Below are 9,086 nucleotides of genomic sequence, written 5' to 3' on the forward strand. Positions count from 1 at the left end.
TCAAACAAAATTCCCTATCTTATTTCACACCCTGCCACCTAATGACTTTCAGTTCAGCGTCAAGTTCCCTCTCTAAACAATTCTAAAATAGTATCATTAAGTAAATCAAAGAAACAAAAAACTACACAAAGCAGTTTATTAATAGCCTGCCTTCTTTTTGCCAAACCCCGGACAGTTCACCATTTAATCTCTCAGTTCTTCACACTGCAACTAAACACTCCCGCCTTGGGTTTCTAAATGTTTTCTTTTACTTCTTGACAAGCATGGCTTTGGATGGTGCCTTTTCTCAAGTGGCAAAATCCCTACCAGACCCTGTGCTGGAAGAAAACTTACAACAGGCAGTAGCCACACTTTCTCTCTTTTTACTCATTTGGTTGGGCACGAGAGTGGCATTGACACAGGTGGCTCTGCGGGAAATTCTAGTGTAATCTTACCTAATGCACCTGCAGATCGTGGAAGCAAATGGAGACTTTGGAGCCCACCTGGGTATCTGGGGGCCCCTTTGGGGTCAACCTGGGTGAGATTTTTTTTTTTTTTTAACTTGGAATAGATGAAAAAGTGGGCTGTAATAAACTAGATCACAACCAGCCTTATCTCCCAGGGGTTCTCAACATAGAACCTCCCCTAAACTGATTTAAAAAAAAAACAACAAACTCTCCTTTATGCTAAGCCTATGCCCATGTGTTTTTAACTGATTTAATGCATTATCAACACAACTGTACAATACGGTCAAATCCACAAGGAGCCTCACTTTGCCTGTCTGTGTGATAGCAAGTGACTTTTCAGTGAAGTTCAGCTGTACCTTTTTTGGTGCCTAGAATAAAAGTGAGACGCCTGATTGTCTGCACCGGACCTCTGAGATTTCCAAGGGAGCATATCTCCTGGATTAGCCTCTTAACAAGAATCACTCAGGACTGTTTTTTTAAGGCATTTTTTCTGGGGATTCTAGAGTTGGGAAATGGAGTTGCGTCCAGGCATTGATATCTTTAATAAGCACCCCGAAAATGGTACTTCTCACTGGCGATCTTGAGAAATGCTGTTTGGGAAAAGTCTAGGATAATCTAAGATGATAGGGCAGAGAGAAATCTAAATCACAACTCTGCCCCCACCATGGTCCTTACGAGGTTGACAACAGGGACCCCTAAGCGCACCCCAGCCCCTATAGAATACCCTATAGGACTTTTAACCCCCCCCCCCCCACCCCGCAATCTGCCCCCAGAAGTACAACTACTACTTACAGATCTCCAACTGGGGGGACTAGTGGAGAGGAAACTGGATGGCGAGCTCGGATCTGACGCACCTCCCAGGCCAGAGCGTCCACATCTCCCTACGTGTCTCGGACGCCTCTGTTTATAGACCCGGAGCTGCCCGCGGCTGGGAAAGGGGAGGAGACCGAAGGGGTGGAGTTGGGGAGGGTCCCTTGCGGCCCCCTCGCGGCGCCCCCTGCAGGGCGCACCCCCGGCGGGAGCGCAAGGAGCTGGGGCGCTCGGGACAAGGGCGCACGGAACAGGTGCGCACAGGGACGGGAGTCTCACCCCCGGCCCGAGGCGGTCGCAGACGCTCCGGATCCCTAGAGAAAGGGGGTCGAGCACGCAGCGTCTGTGCGGGATGCTTGAGAACGTCTTCCCTGAGTCGGTTCCAGCCGCACAGGCTTTAACCTCTTCCTCCCCGTGTTGGGGCTGTGGTGGATCTGACTTGACATCTCCCACCCCACTTCCCATTTTATTGGTATCGCACTGTCTGGAAAGAGGGCCGGCTGTGCAGCGTGAAGGGTAGGGAAAGGGGATTTCTTGAACTTTGCAAAGTGCAAGACAGGAGGCCTCCACCCTTGCTGGGAACCCTGCAGGAAGGGGAAGTTTTTACTTTTCCCAACTTGCCATCTCCACCTCCACCCACACCACCACGACCAAAATACAAATAAAAATTAAAAATAAGCCCACTGTGATTATTTCAGCTGTCCCCCTCCCCTGTGTGCCACTCGCCAGCTGCGTGACCTTGGGCAAGTCACTTCACTTCTCTGAGCCTTGGTGTCCACAGCTGCAAAATGGGGGAAGGCGGTGGCGGTGATAATTACGTAATTTACAAGGTGCAAGTGTCAAGATCCAAGGAGAAAGTGGGTGTGCCCCCAGAGTCTGCGAATTCCCTTCAACCACTTCCCTTCCCCAAGGATTCTTCGCCTAAAATTGCATTCCCTGTCTCTCTCCATCACAGTCTCTCTCGCTCTGCCTCTGCCACTGTCTCTGCATGTCTGTCACTCTGATCATTGCTGTCTCTCGCTCTATCTTTTGTCTCTGTCCCTCTCGCTTCTCTAGATCTGTCGATGTCTCTGTCTCTCCCTCGTGTCTCACTCTGTCTCTGGTCTCTATGTCTCTTGCTCTCCATCTCTCCCGCGTGTCTCACTCCTATCTCTGCGCTCGCTCTCTCTCTGTTCCCCAGGATCTCCGCTTCTCCCCGTCCCTCCCTCTCCCCTCCTGTCCACGCACGCACACACAGGCCATAAAAGGAAGTCGAGGCGGTGGGCTGGCCCCGCGCCAGGCCGGGGACCCGCGGGCAGCCCGGGCGCTCCGCTCCCCGCGCGGCACCAGCTCCTCCGAGGTTCCCGGGCCGGGCCGGTCCCCCTCCCCGGGCGCGGCGGGAGCGGCGGGAGCGGCGGGAGGGAGACAACCCAAAAAGGGCAGGCGCGGACTCCTTCCTGCAGGAATTCCCAGCGCCGCATACCAGCTGGGGGCTGCCGGCTCCCCCTGACTAAATATGGTGCCGAGCGGCCTTCCTGCTCCCCGGCGTCGGGGGAGGGGGCCCTTCAAGCAGGCACCGGCCGCCGTCGCCCCGCGGGGCTAGAAGGGGACCCCTCTGCTTGGGGCAGGCCCGGAAGGGGGCAGCCCCTAGTCCCACGTGGGTTTCTGCTGCTTCAGGCCAGAGGATTTGGAGAGAGGGTTAAAGTTGGGCAGACCCCTCCTGGGTTCTGTACTTGACGCAGGCCCTTAGTCTACAACCACTCCTCTTGCAACCAGGTGGAGGGGCTGGGGGCCGGGGGTGGGGGTGGGGGGGTGCTTTATTAATACCCCCATTTTGCAGGTGAGAAAATTGAGTCCCTGCAGGGGTAAAGGGATTTGCCCAAGCTCTCACTGGGACAGTCATTGATTGGTGCTGGCACTGGAACCTTTCTGATGACACCATTCACTTCCAGAGAGGAGACATTAAAGGGAAATGCCCAGGCAAACTGGCCTTGAGGCCCAGGGCGTGTCTCTGAGAGTAGATGTCTGGCTTTTAATCTGCCAGTGCTGCTTTCTACCTATTTGACCATGGGCAGGTAACTTTGCCTTTCCATGCCTCAATTTCCCTACCTGTAAGATGGGAAGAACATCAGCTACTTCCTGGCCTTTTTGTAAGCAGTCCTTGAGATGATCCATGTAAAATGAACACGGTGCACAGCTTGATGTTAGCTGCTGTTATTCGCAACAAACATGAAACCAACTAGAGTTGCACCAGGCCTCGGGGATATAAAGAGGGCTCTTTCCCTGCAGGCTCCCAGGTCCCTCTGGAGAGCTCTGCATCTCAGACCCTCTTGGGTCCTTCTTCATCCTTCCAACATCAAGCTCACCTGATTTTCACCCTGGAAACTCCTGAGCCTGGCCCTTGTCCTGCAATGGGCCTAGACCAGAGAGTCAAGAACAGTCTGCATTTAGCTGGCTGGGGAAGTGAGGGGTAAAGCTCTGCAGAAAATGATGAATGAGCTGCTCCCCACATGCTTTTAACATCTATGCTGTAAAAGGAGTGGAAATCGTCCCTGCATCAGCGCAAAAATGCTGTGGAGCAGAGAAGTAATCGAAGGGGGAAAATTGAAGTCAATCATCCCCTTCCCATCCTGGAAAGGGAAGGCCATCGGAATCTAACTTGCTGGCCTCGAAGTAAAAAGTGGCATTAATACTAGAGGCATGAACACTGTATTTCCAAAGGGTTCCATTTGATTATTTAAATAACTTGTTGGTAACTTTTAAAAGAGAATAATTATAATGTGATTAACAATTGGAGACTTTGTAACAAACACTCAATTTTACTTCATTCTCTCACCTATGCCTTATATAACAACCCTTTATTAAAAATTAAAGTAGGCAGCCAGGCACGGTGGCTCTCGCCTGTAATCCCAGCACTTTGGGAGGTCAAAGTAGGCGGATCACTTGAAGTCAGAAGTTCAAGACCAGCCTAGCCAACATGGTGAAACCCCCATTTCTACTAAAAATACAAAAATTAGCTGGGCATGGTGGTGCACACCTGTGGTCCCAGCTACTCGGGAGGCTGAGGCAGAATAATTGCTTGAACCCAGGAGGCAGAGGTTGCAGTGAGCTGAGATTGTGTCACTGCATTCCAGCCTGGGAGCCTGGATAACAGAGCAAGACTCCAACTCAAAAAAACAAAAAACAAAAAACGAAAGTAGCCAAGGCCAGGCATGGTGGCTCACACCTGTAATCCTAGCACTTTGGGAGGCCAAGGCAGGAGGATTGCTTGAGCTTAGGAGTTTGAGACCAGCCTGGGCAACATAGCGAGACCCTGTCTCTACAAAAAATACAAAAATTAGCCATGTGTGGTGGTGGGCTCCTGTAATCCCAGCTCCTTGGAAGGCTGAGGTGGGAAGATCACTTGAGCCTGGGAGGCAGAGGTTGCAGTGAGCTGAGACTGTGCCACTGTACTCCAGCCTGGGTGGCAGAGTGAGACCCTGTCTTGAAAAAAAAAATTTTTTAAGTAGCCGGCCTGGGCTACATGGTGAGATCCAATCTAAATAAATAAATAAATAAATAAATAGCAGCTGGGTGTAGTGTAGCCTGAAGTTCCAGCTACTAGGGAGGCTGAGGTAGGAGGATTCTTGAGCTTGGAAGGTTGAACTCTTGAGCAGTGAACTATGATTGCACCACTGTACTCTAGCCTGGGCGACAGAGCAAGATGTTGTCTGTAAAAAGTAAGGTATGTACTTTAATTCCCTCCCTACCCCCATTTTATTGTTGAGAATCTAGGTTTGGAGAGGTTAAATAACACAGCACTGGTGAAACAGGAATTCCAACCCCAGTCTTTCTGACACAGGCCATAGTAGACAGAAGTCTGAGGTTTTAAACCCAGTTCTCTTAAGCACCAACCAAGCACCTTTGGGATTGCCAGTAAACCTCTCTGAGTGCATTTTCTTAAGGAAAAGCAAAGATGATCAGATTCTTTGCCTCAAGTACCTTTCTGATTGTTAAATATGACAGCACATGTGAAGGCCTTTATGAACCATCTCAGACCTTTCTAGTACCCTCTGGAAGCAGGCAGGGACAGTATGTTCACCTAACAGTCATTCAATAGATATGTGTCCAATGCGTGAAGTTCCGATGTTTGAATCTTCAAAAGTGCATTGTTATCATTCGACCAGATGCCTCTGTTTTATTTCTCATGGCTCAAAAGGTCAGTTCTTTTAAGATGGAGGAGGCAATAGTCTCTTTTTAAAATGTCACTTTGAGTGCTGTCAAGTAATTTTCCTTGGCATATCTTTTTTTGTGACGGGCTGTTTAATGGGAGTTTCCATGAATTCATGAAACAAGACGGCCGAGGGGAAATTTCTCTTTTATAGTCTTTTTTTGCTGTTGGCTTAAAAAAGCTCCAAAGTGGCTGGGCACGCCTGTAATCCCAGCACTTTGAGAGGCCGCAGTGGAAGCATCGCTTGAGCCCAGGAGTTTGAGAACGGCCTGGGCAACATAGCAAGATCCCTGTCTCTACAAAATAATAATAATAATAATAATAATAATAATAATAATAATAATTAGTCGAGCACAGCAGTGTGTGCCTGTATTCCCAACTAGAGAGTGAAGTAGGAGGATTGTTTGAGCCCCAGAGTTTGAGGCTGCAGCGAACTGTGATCATACCAGTGCACTCCAGCCTGGGCAACAGAGCAAGACCCTGTCTCAAAAAAACAAAACAAAACAAAATCATGAAGTGTGATCCCCTCCAATCTTTAGTAACATCGAAGATTGGGTCTGAGCGTGGTTTACTCCTCCATGTGCCTCAAGATTTAATATTTTTTGGCCAGGCACAATGGCTCACACCTGTAATTCCAGCACTTTGGGAGGCCAAGGTGGATGGAACACTTGAGGTCAGGAGTTCGAGACCAGCCTGGCCAACACGGTAAAACCCTGTCACTACTAAAAATACAAAAATTAGCCGGGTGTGGTTGTGCACACCTGTAGTCCCAGCTACTCGGGAGGCTGAGACAGGAGAATCACTTGAACCTGGGAGGTGGAGGTTGCAGTGAGCCAAGATCACGCCATTGCACTCCAGCCTGGGCTACAGAGAGAGGCTCGATCTCAAAAAAAAGGAGGAGATTTAATAATTTTAAAGTGTTATCAACCTTGATCTACTTGACTCATATAGAGTCAAGTAGATCTGGCCCAAGATCTGTGAATAAAGGAACATCGTTCCTGACCACAAGCAGGGCCATGCTCCAACTCTTGCACAAAAGCACTTTTGTTTCACTCATGTTGGCCCCCATGATAGACCTCATACTTCTCTCGATACTAGACTGCATTGCATAGTAACTTGCAATGCTCTTTCCTTCATCATCAGTTTCCAACTCTGATGTCACGATTTGGTTCATGACATTCCTGAAAGATTCTCTATGTCTATCAGGAAGGGTCCTAAAACTCTCAATAAAAGTAGTTCTACAGTTTTTTAAAAATGAAACACACCGGGCACGGTTGCTCACACCTGTAATCCCAGCACTTTGGGAGGCTGAGGCAAGTGGATCTCCTGAGGTCAGGAGTTCGAGACCAGCCTGGCCAACATGGTGAAACCCCATCTGTACTAAAAGTACAAAAATTAGCCAGGCGTGGTGGCGGGCACCTGTAATCCCAGCTACTCAGGAGGCTGAGGTGGGAGAATCGCTTGAACCTAAGAGGCAGAGGTTGCAGTGAGCCAAGATCACACCATTGCACTCTAGCCTGGGGGACAAAAGTGAGACTCCGTCTCAATAAAACAAACAAACAAACAGAAACAAAAACAAACATGCTCTTACCATATAATCCAGAAAATTCTTCTTAAGATTTGCCCAAAAGAGTTGAAAACTTTTGTCCATACAAAAACCTGCATGCACATGAAGCTTATAACAGCTTTACTCACTATCGCCAAAACTTGGAAGCAGCCAAGATGTCCCTCAGTAGGTGAATGGATACATAACAATGGAATATTATTCAGTGCTAAAAACAAATGAGCTATCAAGGCATGAAAAGACAAAGGAAAATTACAGCTGGGCATTGTGGCTCACGCCTGTAATCCCAGCACTTCGGGAGGTCAAGGCAGATGGATCAGCTGAGGTCAGGAGTTCGAGTTCAGCCTGTCCAACATGGTGAAACCCAGTCTCTGCTAAAAATACAAAAATTAACCAGGTGTGGTGGTGGGCACCTGTAATCTGAGCTACTCAGGAGGCTGAGGCAGGAGAATCGCTTGAATCAGGGGGATGGAGGTTGCTGTGAGCCGAGACCATACCACGGCACTCCAGCCTGGGTGACAGAGTGAGACTCTGTCTAAAAAAAAAAAAGACAGGAAGAAAACTTAAATGCCTGTTACTAAATGATAGATGCCAATCTGAAAAGGCCACATACTGTACGATTCCAACTATACAACATTCTAGAAGAGACAGGAATAGGGGGAGTAGAGAGGATCTTTTACAGCAGTGACACTCCTCTGCATGATACTAAAATGGTGAATACGTGTCACTAGACATCTGTCCAAAACCATGGAATGTGCAGGCAGTCCCCAACTTATAATGGTTAAACATGATTTTTCAACTTTATGAAGGTGGGAAAATGGTGCATTCAGTGAAACCATACTTTGAATACCGACAAAACCACTTTCAATACAGTGGTTTTTTTCACTTTCAATACAGTATTCAATAAATTACATGAGATGGTCAACACTTTATTATAAAATAGGATTTGTGTTTGATAATTTTGCCCAACAGTAGGCTAATCTAAGTGACCTGAACACGTTAAGTAGGCTAGGCTAAGCTATGATGCTCCATAGGTGAGGTTATTAAATACATTTTGGGCTGGGCATGGTGGCTCACATCTGTAATCCCAGTACTTTGTGAGGCTAAGATGGGCAGATCACTTGGATTCAGGAGTTCGAGACCAGCCTGGGCAACATAGTGAGATCCTGTCTCTACAAAAAATACAAAAATTCACCAGGTGTGGTGGCATGTGCCTATAGTCCCAGCTATTCGGGAGACTGAGGCGGAAGGATCGCTTGAGCCTTGGAGGCGGAGGTTGCAGTGAGCCCAGATGGCGCAACTGCACTGCACCCTGGGTGCCAGAGTGAGACCCTATCAAATAAATAAATAAATGCATTTTGACTTATTTTTAACTTGTGATAGTTTTGAGATGTAACCCCATGAGTCAAACAGCATCTGTACAATACCAAGAGTGAACCCTAATGTAACTATGGACTTTTTGTGATGATAATGTGTCAAAGTAGGTCCACCCATTGGAATACATGTGCCACTCGATGCCGGATCTTGACAGTGGGAGAAGCTAGACAGGCATGGCTGCAGGGGGCAGTCAGGAGCTCTGTGCTTCCAGTCCATTTAGCCATAAACCTAAAACTGCTCTAAAAAACGAAAGTCTACTTTTATAAAAGTAGTTTTTTTTTTTTTTTTTTTCCAGACAAGAGTCTCACTCTGTCGCCCAGGCTGGAGTGCAATGGCGTCATCTCGGCTCACTGCAACCTCCGCCTCCTGGGTTCAAGCGATTCTCCTGCCTCAGCCTCCCCAGTAGCTGGAATTACAGGCGCATGCCACCACGCTTAGCTAATTTTTGTATTTTTTGTAGAGATAGGGTTTTGCAATGTTGGCCAGGCTGCTCTCGAACTCCTGACCTCAGGTAATACGCCCGCCTTGGCCTCCCAAAGTGCTGGGATTACAGGCGTGAGCCACCGTGCCCAGCCTAAAGGTAGCTTTTTTTTTTTTTTTTTTGAGACGGAATTTCGCTTGTTGCCCAGGCTGGAGTGTGACGGCACCATCTTGGCTCACTGCAACCCCCGCCTCCAGGGTTCAAGTGATTCTCCCGTCT

At 48.3% G+C, this 9,086-nt stretch overlaps 1 protein-coding gene across 1 annotated transcript in view; it reads right to left on the reverse strand.

Moving 5' to 3' along the window:
* The window catches only part of LOC129050719 (myosin-11-like), a 51,502-nt gene extending 50,046 nt beyond the window's left edge, over nt 1–1,456 (reverse strand). The window contains exon 1 of the mRNA XM_054533621.2: nt 1,239–1,456. The gene's annotated coding sequence lies outside the window, so the exon portion shown is untranslated. The remainder of the gene's footprint in view (nt 1–1,238) is intronic.
* Between the last annotated feature and the right edge of the window lie 7,630 nt (nt 1,457–9,086).

Source organism: Pongo abelii, chromosome 18 (assembly GCF_028885655.2).
Source record: "Pongo abelii isolate AG06213 chromosome 18, NHGRI_mPonAbe1-v2.0_pri, whole genome shotgun sequence".
Classification (NCBI taxonomy): Eukaryota; Metazoa; Chordata; class Mammalia; order Primates; family Hominidae; genus Pongo; species Pongo abelii.